Source organism: Bombina bombina, chromosome 1 (genome assembly GCF_027579735.1).
Source record: "Bombina bombina isolate aBomBom1 chromosome 1, aBomBom1.pri, whole genome shotgun sequence".
NCBI lineage: Eukaryota > Metazoa > Chordata > Amphibia > Anura > Bombinatoridae > Bombina > Bombina bombina.
The window spans coordinates 606,044,423-606,061,679 of NC_069499.1; positions in this window are offsets into that span (position 1 = coordinate 606,044,423).

A 17,257-nucleotide genomic window follows, 5' to 3' on the forward strand; every position below is an offset into this window, starting at 1 on the left:
AGAGGGAGGGGGAGAGGAACAGAGTAGGAAGGGGGGCAGGAAGCGGGGGTGGAAGCGGTGGGTGGACCCAGCCACTTGGTTCAAGATGACCAAGTGGCTGGGCCCAGTGGCGGTCAGAGTAGGGCTTCACAGTGCGGGAAACAGAGGGCATCATCACAGGGGAAGGCCAAGGCGACTAGGGAGGCGAGGTTTTCGATGGAGGAGAAGGAGGCCCTCGTAGAGGCCTATATGGCCAGGCATAGGATGCTGCAGCACCAAAAGACCACCCCGACTGACAGGAGGAGGCTCTGGAACGAGATCAGGAATGCAGTCAATGCAGTGGGTGGCCGGAACCGCGATATGGATTCTATCAAACATCGGTACCGGGACTGTAAACTTGAACTGAAAAAAAAGTTAAGCCTGGAGGCCCGACATGCCGCAGGGACCGGTGGCGGCCCTGCCATTGAAATGGAGTACTGCCGATGGGAGGAAATGTTGCGGCCCAGCATCTCCGAGGTGGAAGTAGTCGGTATCGGAGGAATCGATACCGGGAACCTGCCACTCTCATCTGACGGTAAGCTTATTGAACAATAATTTCACATACAAATGTATTTCAAGGGACACTATACGCAAACATTTACTTTCATGATTGAGGTAGCGAATACAATTTGACAAAACATTCAAATGTACTTATATTACCTAATTTGATTCATTCTTGAGATATATTTTAATGAAGAAATAGCCATGCACACGGTGAAACAATCACAGGAGGCAGCTATATTCAGCTAACAATCAGCATCTTATAAGCATATTTAGATATGCTTTTCATCAAAGAATATCCAGAGAATTAAGCGAATTAGATAAGAAAAGTACATTCGAAAGTTGATACAAAATGTATGCTTCTAAATCATGAAAGATAAAACATTGGGTTTCATGTGTTAAGGATCAGATTAATGCTATAACGTTGTTTACACGCATTCTATTACTTTGCGGTTACATCAGTATCTAGGCTATAGGTTAGGTGTGCATTTAAACAGACTGAAAAAAAAAGCAAAAACATTCACATTGACCACAGATATCACAAACACGGTTTAGAAAAAGCGGAAATCGTATTGATTGTTTGTTAGATTTCAAAGTGGATTAATGATTCTGCATTTGTAATTGTATCGTAAGCTAAGTCATTTAAACCTTTATTTGCAAATATGCTAATATATACATTTTTTTTTTTATTATTTTTTTTTATATACAGAGTCTGGGGACGAGGCAGCACAGCCTCCTGCATCTCCCCGGGATGAGAGTGGTGGTGAGGAATTTCCACTTCGGAGGGAAGAGGCCCCCCGTGACGAACAGCGCACGGGAGATGATCAAGAGGCCCCGGAAGCACAGGAGGAACCCGCGGTCCCTCAAAGACCCGCACTCCGCCGTGCACGGGTTCAACATGCACAACAAGAGGAAATAGCGGAGGTGCGGGTTCTACTGGAGTACATAGACCAGATGCGTACCTCCCGGATAGAAAATATAGAAGGACGACACAGAATACTTGATGGCCAAAATCAGATTATTCAAGGACAAAATGAAATCATCAACATACTGAATCGAATAGAAGAAGGCCAAACAAGAATATTTCAGCTTCATCAAGAAATGTTCACTTTTTTCCGGGAGGCGCATGCTGGTCTACCTCCTGTTGCTGTGCCTCTTGTTGCTGGGCCTCTTGCTGCTGGGCCATCTCCTCCTGCCGGCCCATCTCATCCTCCTCAGCCATCTACTCCTCCTCCTCAGCCATCTACTCCTCCTCCTCCTCAGCCATCTACTCATCCTCCCCAGCCATCTTCTCCTCCTCATCCATCTTCTCCTCCCCAGCCATCTACTCCTCACCTTGGTCGTCCCAGTACTCTTCCTTCCACTCCTCCCACAACAGCTCCAAGGAGGACTCTTCGGAGTCGGCAGTTGCCTCTCCCAGAGCCTCAGCCCCGTGGGAAGAGGGGAAGGAAGAGGAAGTAAGTATTTTTTTCATCTTCACTGCTTTTTTTAATTTAATGTGTAATGGATAGGTATGTGATGATGTGGTTTTCATACACTTGTGGACCACACTCTGTATATAATCGACTTCTATGGGACCGGGTCCATGGAGGCAGATTGTTTGCAGAGTGTGGGTTATAAGTGTGTGAAAACCACATCATCACATACCTATCCTTGTTCATGATATTGATTGGTTTCTGTGATGTGATGTCCAAACTGTTTCCCGAATCGCTAACTAAATTACCATAACAATTTTCCATGATGGCATATTACTGTTTGAATGCCAATAACACAGCTTAAAGGGACAGTCAGAAAATTATTGATTACAAAGAAAACACTGTATTACGCATTATAAAGTTGGAAACAACAAAACATGGAGAAATACATGTGTGACTTATGTGCTTACCCTTGTATCTATGACTATGAAAAATGACCACTTATGTGTTGTTCTGACATAACAACATTTTAGATATCAATGATCAATACATGGTCAATAATATGCTGTATGAGCACAAGGTTTTACATATACAAATGCTATCTAAATGCCCTCTAGTGCTCAAATTGTATAATGATTACAAGCACTCTTCAAGATCGAAGAAATGAGCACACCAACCTCATAAGTTTAGATAGCAAATTTAAATAAACCCAGACAAATGTTCAATTGTTGAGAAACATTTGATATCCTTGATATTACAGAATTGACTTTTAGAATAATGACAAACATTATATATTTTCTAAACTGTCCCTTTAACAACAATACATATGCTAACACATATTTTAAGCTTGTTGGTATATCTTTATGTACTTTGTCAAATAAAAAAAATTTGAAATCACATTTATATTGACGTGTTAAATAAAGTCTATTTTCTTTAAGAGACATTATTGTGTTAATATTTTATTGTAAAGACATTTTTATTTAACAATGAATATGGTTTAAAGTCCTTTTAGGAGTGGGGGGGGGGTGAAAAAATGCTAACAATAATATATTTGAAGATTAAACTATGTGGATCTCATACATGATACAAAAAACAACATTTGCATTCAAGGGACAGTATCCTATATTTTTAACATAACTGTATGTAATAGACACTACTACAAACAACAAGATTAACATATACTGATATCAATATTAAAAAGCTTCAAACACTTGAAAATAAAATAGGGTTAGCTATATTGAAAATATAGACGAAACCCCCATTACAACCGTAAAACAACACAATACCCCATCATTAACATATGAAAAGACCCTTTACACAAACTGGAGAAAGCTGGAGAATGTACTCACATGAAACTCAGAGGCTTTGCGAGGAGTAAGAAAATTACTTACATTTTCTTAGAACAGAAGAAAAAATAAACGTATTGGTTAAACAATGGACTATCTAACTAGAGACAAAATCCAAGCTTTTGATTTATAATGTGAGTGTCTAATGAACCTTTAATAAAATATACAACGAAATTACATTTAGAAGAAGTCGGCATCATATATTTAGCATATGATAAAGATAAATGCATATTGATTACTTTATTCAAACACAATAGCGCTTATTTATTAATTAGATATATTCAACATTAAACACAACATTAATTTTTTCAGAAAAAGGAACATATTGTTGACAAACATATTAAACATGGACTGTAGAGATTTGCACTTGCCTAGAAATATCCTATGCATGAAAACATTTTTCTTTCGTTCGTTGATTCAACCAGACATACAGCAAAAGAGAATGTGGTGGTCTTTATCAGCTACGGGTCAACAATGTAACATGATGCAAATAATACATATTCGCAAGCTTTTTAAAATTGGATGCAGTCACAAACGTTTTTAACGTGCACAAATATTGCGGGACTACGTAATCCAATCAGACGTTTTTTTACCTTTACATGTGCCGTCTTAACATGGCGCTTCCTTGATCACGTAAGAACGCCATCCAATGAAAGGCACATTATTGTTCACGTAAGAACGCCCAAAAAAAAAGGTGCATCCTTGATCGCGTCAAAACGCAATCCAATAAAAGGCATATTCCTGATCACGTAAGAACGTCAGTCAATACAAGGAATCATTGGACAGCCTGGCAGGTGACGTCTTAAGCAACATGGCGCATCCGAGATCGCTGAAAAACCGCAGACAATACAAGGACTCAGTGACAGCTTGGCATATCACTAAGAAACGTATTTATATTTTAGGAACTAGTATGTGTGTAGATTGCTATCTAGGAATGACAACAAATCCTGAATCATCTTTTCGGACTTGACTGTCCCTTGAACTATAGCTATGGTGTATATCTTTAACATTTAAAAGATACACATGAGAAATACATATGCCATTGATGTTTTAAGATATGTTTGGATTGTTGTTGAATAACAATAGTTATACATGTATTGATTAAACGTGTCATTTATTCAGGTTTAATTATTGTCAGCCTACCTATAGCCATATATGGGAGGAGATGTATTTTGTTAACATATTAGTTAACTAATATTCATCATCTAAATTATTTGCATTACACACAGAGATTTATTTGGTTACACTTTTACACTAATATAGATTTGAAAATGAAATACAGGTGCTGTCAACATTACAATAAGATTGTTTATTAATAAAATTATATGTCTTTGTTCTTGTAAAAAGGACAAAAACGCTTTACAAATGGAAATACATTCATTAACAATTGTGATCAACATCACTTAAAGGGACATTATTTTGTTTTTAAAAAGAGCATACACATAGTCAATACTATTTCAATAAAATGAAGACTTTACAGGGATTATATCATTTTATCAATACTCAGATCATTTGGTAAAGGTGCATCAATTCATGCAGACTTTCTAAATACACACATGGATCTGAACATTTAAATATACATATATACACAAATACCAATCTATATATACATATATAAAGAAATTACTCTGCTAATCATAATCAGGCAATGATAGAGCTAAGAGAAAATAATATAAAGACAAATAATAAGATTACATTGGAGATGTTAATCTTAAAGTCATTTACTATTGTCTTACATATATGATTTCAGTATAACAAATATATTTGGTAGGTCCCTTTAAGGATCAACAACATAAACTAGAGCTTTCAAAAAATAACAGGAAGAATGAGGACAATTATTTGTGAAATAAAATGTATTTTATTAGTATGTAAGAAAACATACACAACGTTTATAAATAATCTTGTAAAAATAAGGAATATATGAGCCATATGACAAGGTAACACAGTGCATCACAGTCCATGAAGAGAGTTGCCAAGGGCCAGCATAGCCCCATTGGAGACATATGACAAGGTAACACAGTGCATCACAGTCCATGAAGAGAGTTGCCAAGGGCCAGCATAGCCCCATTGGAGACATATGACAAGGTAACACAGTGCATCACAGTCCATGAAGAGAGTTGCCAAGGGCCAGCATAGCCCCATTGGAGACATATGACAAGGTAACACAGTGCATCACAGTCCATGAAGAGAGTTGCCAAGGGCCAGCATAGCCCCATTGGAGACATATGACAAGGTAACACAGTGCATCACAGTCCATGAAGAGAGTTGCCAAGGGCCAGCATAGCCCCATTGGAGACATATGACAAGGTAACACAGTGCATCAAAGTCCATGAAGAGAGTTGCCAAGGGCCAGCATAGCCCCATTGGAGACATATGACAAGGTAACAGAGTGCATCACAGTCCATGAAGAGAGTTGCCAAGGGCCAGCATAGCCCCATTGGAGACATATGACAAGGTAACACAGTGCATCACAGTCCATGAAGAGAGTTGCCAAGGGCCAGCATAGCCCCATTGGAGACATATGACAAGGTAAAAGAGTGCAACAGGCACAACAATAAACAGAAAAAAAGGCCAAATGGCAACACTAACAATAAAAATTCAACATGTGGACGGAGGATTCTTATCTGCCACCATGGAGCATATCCAGATCCTCCACTTACTGGTCATCCTCTTCATTGTCCTGTGCATGTCCAGCTCCAGATTCAGGCCTTGAACGTAATCGCATAATTTCACGCAGAGTCAAGTCCTGAACCCGGAGCTGGGCCTGCATGGTGTCGTTCATCCCTCTCAGGACAGCTGCGTTCCTCAACACGGCCTGCTCTACTCTTGCTATCCCTTCTAGCATGAGCCATGCTGAGTCACAGCCTAAAATAAAATAAAATTAAATATTAAGGATAATTACACAACAGACTAAAAAACTTTAATACATACATTCTCATCATAAAGACAAATAATTATTTACATTAATTAGTTTACATTTATTCTTTACACATGAATTAGGTTATTCAGACAGACAGAAATCATTAAAGGGACATGTTACTCAAACATGTTGTCCCCTTTAATTGGTTTTAGATGATCCACTTATACAGCTTGAGTGTATCAAATCTTGTTAAAGGATTTACATTGTACTTACATCAGAAATTTACAAATTAAATTTAGACTGTGGTAGGCACACCTATCCTTAAACATTTTTTCATTGAGGACAAGCTGTGTAAACATAGCAAACAGAAGAAATTACATTCCCACTGGGTTAGACAAGAGATAATGTATCCACATTTGTACATAAAATTTTGGATCCAAGTAGTGGTGTTTGGTATATGTAGCGATATCCAATTAAAGGGACACTGAACCTAAATATTTAATGGACTCATTCAGATAGAGCATGACATGACAAATCGTTATAAATTACACATATTCATTATATGTTTTAATTCTCAAGCTATATTTTGAAAGCAAGAATGTTGCTTTTTATGGAAGCCAATATTTTTTTATCAACTTTGTTTGTGCATGCTGGTTGATGGATACATTCATCCAACAATAAAGAAATGATGGCCAGATTTATTTTATTGTTTAAACTAATTATAGGAATTACTTTTTTTTAAAAAATATATCAAGAGAATGACGAATAATTAATAAGAGTATTAAATTATAAATTTGATTAACATTGCATGCTGGATTTGAATCACAATTTAACAAATTTAACTTCACTGTACCTTTAAGTATCTTATAAAGTGTATTTAGAATGATACTTACAGCTGTGCCTGGGAAGGACAATCTGACACCCAGGACAATGAAGGTTGAGACAGGGGGGAGGGATGGGATTGGCTTGGGGAGGGATGTGAATGGCTTGGGGAGGGGTGAGCTGCCGCTCCAGGGTAGGCCGTACAGCTGGGGAGTGGGGAGTTTGGGTCTGGGCAGCTGTACGGGCCAGAATACGGGGAGAGCGGCGAAGGGGGGTGTATGGGCGTTTTTTGGGAGGGACAGGATATGAAATATGGGAAGGGCTGGCAGTGGTCTGGGCATGGTCATGAGTTTGGTCATGGGAAGGGCTCTGGGTCTGTGCAGGGGTGTGGCCATGGTCATGGGTGTGTGCATGGGGAGGGGTCTGTGACTGGGCAGGGGTGGAAACCAGATGACCAGAAGTGGTGGATCCATCTGAAAATGTAAAGAAAATATATTAACATCTCATACATCCTGACATCAAATCAACGCATTTCAAATTGATTATGTTTTCAATATACTTCGAAGTGTGTTTGAATTTTTAAACAATTCTGAAATGAGGATATGGTATGTATATAGGCACTCAGATGAATATCAATGACTGTCTGTACAATTTGAACCTTATTATTGTGTTTTGGCATGGAATATGCATGTGACATAATGATGGCATGAATTATAAAGTTTTAAAAATTAATATACAAGCAGAATTTCATGCTGCCTGATATAGAAAGGGGGCAGTAGTGTATTTGAACAGACAAATAATATTCCTTTTTAAAGGGCAAAAGCTGTAGACTTTTAATGTCTTCAATAAAATGATTTCCAAAAAAGAAACATGTTGGAAACATGATAGATATATTTCACATACCATCAGACTCCAAGGCAGCCTCTTCCTCCTCCGTCCCACATGTGACAGCAATCTCTGTAAAACATAACATGTTGTGTACACGTTAAGATCAGATATTATAACATATGTTACTGTTGCTCAAATACGCACATCAATGTTGCATTAAAGATATACACACACAAAGTTATGATTTACATCATTTTGATGGAGCATACAAATGACAATAGATTTGTTATTGTCAATGAATATTAATTTTAATGTATTGTTTGTATTAATGTTAAATTCATAAAAGCATAGTACATAGAACATTTAAGATTTCTCATGTGTGTATCACTTGATGACTGTTGTCAAAAAATCTAATGGAAACAAACATATGTTATACATCTTATGAATAACAAATGTGTAGACTAATAAAGTAGAAATTATTAATCGTTCAATATGAAAAATAAATTAATATATAATCAGAAGATAAATATTTTGAATTTTTATAATGTTATGCTTCATCAGAATCATGATCATAATATTGATTAGCAATACACCTTCAATTACATATAAATGAGTCAATGGACTTACCAGGAGACCGCAAAGGCGTCTCTATGTCACTGCTGGATTCCTGTGGGCTCACCACACCAACTCTCTCTATGAATGATATAGATATATATTATTAAACACATTTGGGATATCACTAAATCACATCTGTATAGAATTTTAACATTAATCAACTTTAAAATGTGAAGAATAGAGCAGTCATTACACCAGAAAATGCTTGATTGAATCAAGGGGATTCTGTAAAAATATCTGTATTGAACATATGTTTAATGTCAGACTACATTAGACATCAAAATCATCTCAGATGCTGCTATTGCATATCTAAATATACCCAATGATCAATGTTCTTAACCCTTTAAGGACACGGCTTTCACTTTGCTCAATTGTTTTATGACGGAATAATTCCGTCATATGTCCTTAAGAAGTTACAAGAATACACACAAACCACATATTGAGTAGCATCTGTTGACAAATCTAAACAAACACATGTGTCACATCGAGCCATTTTTGCAATGTACAGTAATCTTGTTTAGGACACAACACATATTTATCACAATACAAAACAAAATTGATTATTACAAATATGTAATCATGGTGCTGTTAGAGTATGCAGATATCTATAAAGTAACTCCAACAGAGAATGTGATTTATATATCAATAGTTTTTAATAAAAAGAATGTAAAGATGAATGACTCTATTTTGTCTTAAAGGGACACTGACATGATTAATTTAAATAATTGATTTCTATGTTCAAACTGTAAAAAATGATTTAACATTGACTCCTATTATAATTAGAATGTTGCTCGATATTAATCTTAAAGGCAGATAAGGAATATTGGATTCAATAAATATTGTTTGTTGAAGGTATCCACCAATCATCAATAAAAACCCAGGTTGGTCAACCAAAATTTAGATGCACATAAACGTACTTTCTTTATTTTACAATACATTTAGCAATAGAATATGTCACATATGATGATAGTATTATATTTTTATGTTTATTAATATTGCATACTGTATCTGAATGACAATATTAATAATTGTAGCTCAGTATCCCTTTAATGTAAAATTAAATTGATTCCACAATGTTGTTGTTAATGAATTATCTACTCCATATGTTGATGTCATGAATGGTATTGAGCATGCAATTAAAATGTAATATGTTCTTTAAGGATATCAGAATAATTATTTAATTTTCATCTATTAAATAGACATTACATATAAATATTGAACAATGTGTATTTAGTATGTAATGTTCAGTCCATGTTTCTAAGACAAATGTCAATTAAAAAGAGACATACCATACTGTGACAAGCCCTGGCTTGAGGATCCAGCAGCCACATCCATATCTGTAATATATTAAATGAGGATTGCATATCATTAATACTAATCATGCCATGTTTAAAAAATTTACATTAATAACAAATCAATTGAAAAATATTAATCCTTTGGTAGTCCCATGAGTTAATAGTTTCCTCAATTAAATTAATTAAAAATATATCCTGGACTCTTATTTTCAATCAGTTGTGTTGTTTACTGTATCTTTAAGAATATCTGCTTGTTATTACATAATCATCAATTGATGGCCATATGTTATAATTGTTTTGTATTATTCGTTTTTTATTAGCTATAATATTGAAAATAAGAATACTGTATTCTTCACTAATCTAAGAATTCCCATTTAATTTTTAACAACATGTATAAAGCAATGCCACTTTCCGCAAACCCATGTTAACGTGGATGAGAAATGCCATTTTCGCGATCATTGCGCAATGATTCCAAGCGGAATTACGCATCCGTCATTTGAACAACATGTATAAAGCAATGCCACTTTCCGCAAACCCATGTTAACGTGGATGAGAAATGCCATTTTCGCGATCATTGCGCAATGATTCCAAGCGGAATTACGCATCCGTCATTTCACCAATATGTATAAAGCAATGCCACTTTCCGCAAACCCATGTTAACGTGGATGAGAAATTACATTTCCGCTCTGTGACGCATATTCTGTAGAGCGCAAGAAACATCATTCCTATTTCATGTGTCAATAATCTAAAATCAGATATCTAAACATCATATGTAGTGTATGTTGTGAGATCTGTATAGGTTTAGTATCTGACTATATACACATATTTTGATTATAAAAAAAAAATATATATATATTATATGAATTTGGATAATTACCTGGTTCAGATTCTCTATCATCTCCTCCCAGGCCACCGGACGGAGAAGCATCTGCCCTGGCCCCCGCGTCAGGACTTTCAGATCCCGCAGCTGGGAGGGAAGAAGAGGAGGCCGAGGATGGCGAGGATCTAAATCTTTTGGGGACCCGGAGATTGAGGAGCTCGCATAAAGTCACCTCATAAGGGAGTAGGTACAGTTTCCGCGGGGCCTTTCTTTGGCCCCCTCTTTTACGGGCTTGTACCCAGTCCCTTATGAGGTTTACTTTTTTCGATAAACGCAACCTCATATCTCCGAATCTCCTCATGATCTGATCCTGGGTCCTCTGGACGTCACACACCAATCTAACCGCATTGGTGATAGACTCCCAGAGGGCCTTCTTAACAGGCGCATCTGTCGAGCTCCTCTTGTTCCCAAACAGCTGGGGATAAAAGTCCTTGACGGCGTGGACCAGTGCAGCGCTCTCCTCCTTGGTGAACCTGGGAACTGACATGCCTGCTGGGTTGTATAATTATAATAATAATAATAATATATATTGCCTGCAGGCATTAGAGAACTGACAAAGATGGCAACGTGTAATGGACTTTTATATGGTGAAGTAAACATGAGATGCACCATGGGACAATTTATCTGTACATCTGATTGGATAAAAGTTTGAAATATTGTTATAATGTCTGTGAGACCATCCTGACTCAAGTTGTGTTTGTGTGATGAACTCTGATTGGCCGTTCCTTAATGTTTCATATCTTAGTAACTTCCTTACACATACCTCATGGTGGTGCTGTAACTTCATTTTTCATGTAGACTTATTTGTAACTCATGGGCCTGTCATGCGGATATGTGTGACGCAGATTTAATATCCGTGATCCGTTAAATATTAATTATTAAATACTCTTTAAAATCTAATACTGTCACATTATTAATGTTGTCGACATTTCTCGGTTTAATAACGGTCTGTTTCTTTAATACAAATACACATTTCATATTGTATGTCTTTATTGTTCTTTAAATACATTTATTGTGAAGTATTGACATTGCTCTATTAAATGTCTTTATAATGCACATTGATTGTGTGCTATTGCGTGACATTAGACTCTAATGTTTAAAGATGCTAATCTGGTGTTTCAAGATGCGTTTCCCACGCAATATTTATTAATGTTAAAATTCAGTTTAGAATGTCAGTAACTTTGATAATCTGTTTATAAATATTAAACTACAGCTTTGTTATTCGCAAATAAACCTCGAGCTTGTATTTGTCTGAAGTGCTCATATATGTTATTGTGCAATGGCGTCTTTAGTTTTAAAGAGACATTACAAACAATTGTATCAAATGATCTGTAGAGATAGAAGATTGTTTACACTTTAAAATGTGAATCATTTTCCATTAGTATTTATATATCCTCAACAGAAGAAATTTAAATGCACATGGTTGAGACAATCACATAAGGCATCTCTGTGCATCCACCAATCTTCATCTACTGAGCCGATCTCGATATGCTTTTCAAGCAAAGTATGTCAAGATAGCAAGATAAGTAAATACACTCTTTAAATCTCTTAAAGGGACACTGTCCAAACAAATTTAGCATTGGTGATTGAGCATGAAATGTTAATCAACTTTATTCTTTAATCAGATTATCAAATGTTAACAGTTATCTTGTTATGTTTCTTTGCAAATCAATAATGATATTTTATATTACGGACAATTGTTTTATAAAAACATGGGTTGTCCTTGACGATTGTTGCATCAATTATTCCAAACAATCAAGTTCTGTCCAGAGTACTGAAGCAAATAAATTAGCTATTTACTGCCTTATTTTTAAAGTAATGATAGCAACATCACAATGAGCATTCATAATATGAGACAAGTTTTAAAGTTGATTCCAATAGAATACTCATTCAGAATGTATAAATCATTAATTTTTTAACTGTCTACCTTTAAGTATATTTTGAGTTCATGTCCCTTTAAATAAACATTTCACAATAATGCTTAAAATATAATAAACCTAGGCACCTTCCTTTTGCTAAATGAGTCTAACATATGAGTAAAGCAAATTTAGATTAAATTCTAGATTGTTTTACACACTGACTGAAATATATTTATTAAATGAGGTCTTTTTTAGCCTTCAGCGTAGAGGGACATTAAGCTATATGTTATGTATGCATTTTGTATAATATTCTTATATTTGAACAACTTAATATGTTTTGTTATTCAATCATTATATTGTAATTATATATATTCTTGGATTAAATACATCTCTACATAGGCTATTTTGATGCTGATTGTTGTTTGCATATAGATGCCTTATATCATTGACTAAGATATGTGCATTGTTTTTTTTATTTTAACAAGTATATTTAAAGACTGAATGTAATTCTATAGTACTTTCTAAATATGTTTAAATTCTTGTATGATATTTTTAAAAATCTATACAAAATATACTTTGTGAATGTCCCTTTAAGGACCCAAACATTTTGTATTTTTATTTAACATTGACAAAATAAACAAAAGGGGAATTTACATTCTATATAGATATTTGATGTCTAACCCAAGAGGTAAGATTGTAATAAATACATAATATTACTAAGTATAGTTAAATGACTCCACTAGAAAATTACATAGATTAACCTGGCATCCAATAACTAATTTTTAAAAAATATAAAGTTAAATGACCTACCATTTATAAATGTAATAATTTAAATAATTTTTCAATTAATTTTTTGAGATACCTAAGGAAGATACATGATCTTATACAATTATTTTTACATTCAACAACACTGTCACTTTCATGTAATTGAACCACTTCACCTTATTAAATGTTAAAAAAATACAAATTTTACTACATATCCTAAATAATTTTAATATATACATTTTCAATATAAAAGCATTGAAGAATCTGACTCCCCAATTAATGTTATAAAATATATTTTTATATTCTCTGAAGCATTTTATTTTCTAATATTAATGCATTATTTGATCTTATGCATGTGCTTGTCAAATAGCCAACTACCAGTCATGGGAGTCCAAGTTTGATTTATTTACAGATTATATTGATATTTAGTAGAATCTGTTCAAAATAATGTATTTAATAATAAAATGTTTAGTATTAACATGTCAAAATATATTTAATAGAAAAAAATTAAATATTCCTGGAAGTCATCAGATGCCAATCTGAAAAGAAAAATAATAAAAATGGAACAAAGTTAATACACACGTTGTCAAATATTCATAAAATACATTTAAAATCATATTGTGTCTATGCTCTAACTTTGATCAACATTTTTTAAAGATAATCATTAAATTGATTTAAAATTAATGAAATACATACACCATTATATTGTTGATTAAAAATTCTATTTAAATATCCAAAATTCAAATTATACATAATAATGTATATCACATTTCAACAATATATGTATGCTGAACATAAATCTAATATTTCATGTCCATTCAAATACCTCTATATCAACTATAATATGTATTCCTTTTTCTGATTGTGATCCCTAAATATCTAATGATGAAATAAGTATGACTAATGTATGTAAGCTAACAATAATCAACATTCTTCATGTGATTCTTAACTAGCATGCACCAACCTGGATAATGCATGGTCTTTGAAAGTCAATTCAGGGGTAAACAGTTGATCTTCAATAGGTGTCTTATTCATCAGTTCATTAAATAGAGGACTGGGAAATACCATCTACAAAATAGAAAATCATCTAAGTGTCTCCAATAGGATGTCTCCACAGCCTTATTCTATTAAATAGTTTGCACTTACCATGTGAACATGTCTTTGTATGGTTTTCAAGGTCAGCAGAATTGAAAGATAATGCCAGACATGATCCCATTGGTATACTTCAATTTAAATCTTGGCTTTTTCCCCACTGTCATTCTGGGCAATCTTGACTGTCAGGCTTCAAATTGTTCCCTTTCAGTCTTTAGATTAAGTCATCTCCCTAATGTAATAAATTTTTAAAAAAAAATTCATACAAGTGTGTGAATCAGTTCTGTACCCCTCTCCCACCCCCCATTTCATAATAAATATCTGTCACTAGCTTACTAAGCCTGTGTATGAACCTGTGTTATTTTCTATCAAGTGTGAAGATGAGTCATATTGAGCATAAAAAACCTCTGTGTGACATTGAACCATAGTCATTCTAGAGTATCCCTTTCTGATTATGTACATTTTAAGTAATGTGTAAACAAAAATCTATTTTTTAAAATGTATGCCATATGATGTATTTGTGTACAAATCATGCCAGCAACAGTCCATACATTTCTACTTACCATCTGATGTCCTCTTTAAAAACCAGGTGGCAAAGACTCGCTATAGGACCCAATGCCCAGAGCATCACCTATATTATGAAAATTATAAATTATTCTAACATTTGATCAATACTAACATGTTTGCACAATTCTCTACTTGTCATTTCCCTAGAGTTCACATCTATTGAAAATACTACAGTCTAACTTCTATTCTTTACCGTCTAAAGTGGCGGTTGATGACGTCTGCTCTGACATCAAGTCCCTCGTCCTGGAATTCCCCCTCTAGAACAGGATCATCCTCCTCATCTCTGAGGAGGTCTCTGTCCACCGGGACGTCCTGCAGCATCCCAGCCCGCTGTGCAATATTATGCAGGACGCTACAGGCTACAACGATCTTCGCCACCTTCTTTGGGTTGTACTGGAGTGCTCCTCCAGAACGGTCCAGGCACCTGAATCTCATCTTCAGGAGCCCGAACATCCTTTCAACCACCGCCCTGGTTCTCTTATGAGCCCTATTGTAGCGCTCCTCAGACACATCAGTCGGGCTACGCAAGGGGGTAATGAGCCAAGGCCGGCTCATGTACCCAGAATCACCTATAAATTTTGAACAGAACATAATTCAAACAGAATACTTAAACTAGTATATTGTTGTATAATTTTTTTTTTGTTAAAAACCATAATCCATATTAAAACTTGTCAGAAACATCCAAAAAATAAAATTTCTATATTATTCTGTATCTTCCCATTTCAGCTAAGACATGCTACATATGCGTATTGTTCTGAAAACAAACCTTGTGTAAAATGCTAACTACATGGTTACATTGCATTCTCTATCTGAACACTTAAGGTAAGACATGCTACATATCTGCATTTAAATAAAACTAGACATTAGCAGAAAGAGACAATGACAGGGTTAAATTGCATGAGATAATAGCTTCCCATTTCAGCTAAGACATGCTACATATGCGTATTGTTCTGAAAACAAACCTTGTGTAAAATGCTAACTACATGGTTACATTGCATTCTCTATCTGAACACTTAAGGTAAGACATGCTACATATCTGCATTTAAATAAAACTAGACATTAGCAGAAAGAGACAATGACAGGGTTAAATTGCATGAGATAATAGCTTCCCATTTCAGCTAAGACATGCTACATATGCGTATTGTTCTGAAAACAAACCTTGTGTAAAATGCTAACTACATGGTTACATTGCATTCTCTATCTGAACACTTAAGGTAAGACATGCTACATATCTGCATTTAAATAAAAATAGACATTAGCAGAAAGAGACAATGACAGGGTTAAATTGCATGAGATAATAGCTTCCCATTTCAGCTAAGACATGCTACATATGCGTATTGTTCTGAAAACAAACCTTGTGTAAAATGCTAACTACATGGTTACATTGCATTCTCTATCTGAACACTTAAGGTAAGACATGCTACATATCTGCATTTAAATAAAAATAGACATTAGCAGAAAGAGACAATGACAGGGTTAAATTGCATGAGATAATAGCTTCCCATTTCAGCTAAGACATGCTACATATGCGTATTGTTCTGAAAACAAACCTTGTGTAAAATGCTAACTACATGGTTACATTGCATTCTCTATCTGAACACTTAAGGTAAGACATGCTACATATCTGCATTTAAATAAAAATAGACATTAGCAGAAAGAGACAATGACAGGGTTAAATTGCATGAGATAATAGCTTCCCATTTCAGCTAAGACATGCTACATATGCGTATTGTTCTGAAAACAAACCTTGTGTAAAATGCTAACTACATGGTTACATTACATTCTCTATCTGAACACTTAAGGTAAGACATGCTACATATCTGCATTTAAATAAAAATAGACATTAGCGTCGCTAAATAACAAATGGTTAAATTTAATCCTATAGATGAACATGACGCTAACAGTTAAAAAATACAGGGCCAATTGTCAACATTATTAACCATGTTGAGCACAAATACTCACCAACGAGATAACCAGGGGGCATTTGTCTTTCCTCAAACTGGCTCCACAGGGACGACAGAGAGAGGATGCGGGCATCATGACAAGCCCCTCCAAAATTCGCATACACATGCATAATCCTCATCCGTGCGTCACAAACATACTGCACGTTGAGGCTATGAAAATGTTTGCGATTTCTGAAGGGCAAGTCATCAATTGGAGCACGCAGCGCAATGTGGGTACAATCTATGGCTCCCAAGACATTGGGCAATTGAGCAATATCAAAGAATTCCCGCTTCAGGCGCCTCCAATCACCATCATTCTGTGGGAATCCTATGTATTGCTTACTGATACGTACCATGGCGTCCAGAAAGTTATCAAACACCACAGAGAATGTACCTTGAGCCAGGCCATGCATGTACAGTTGTCCGGATTGAAAACTCCCGGAGGCCAGGA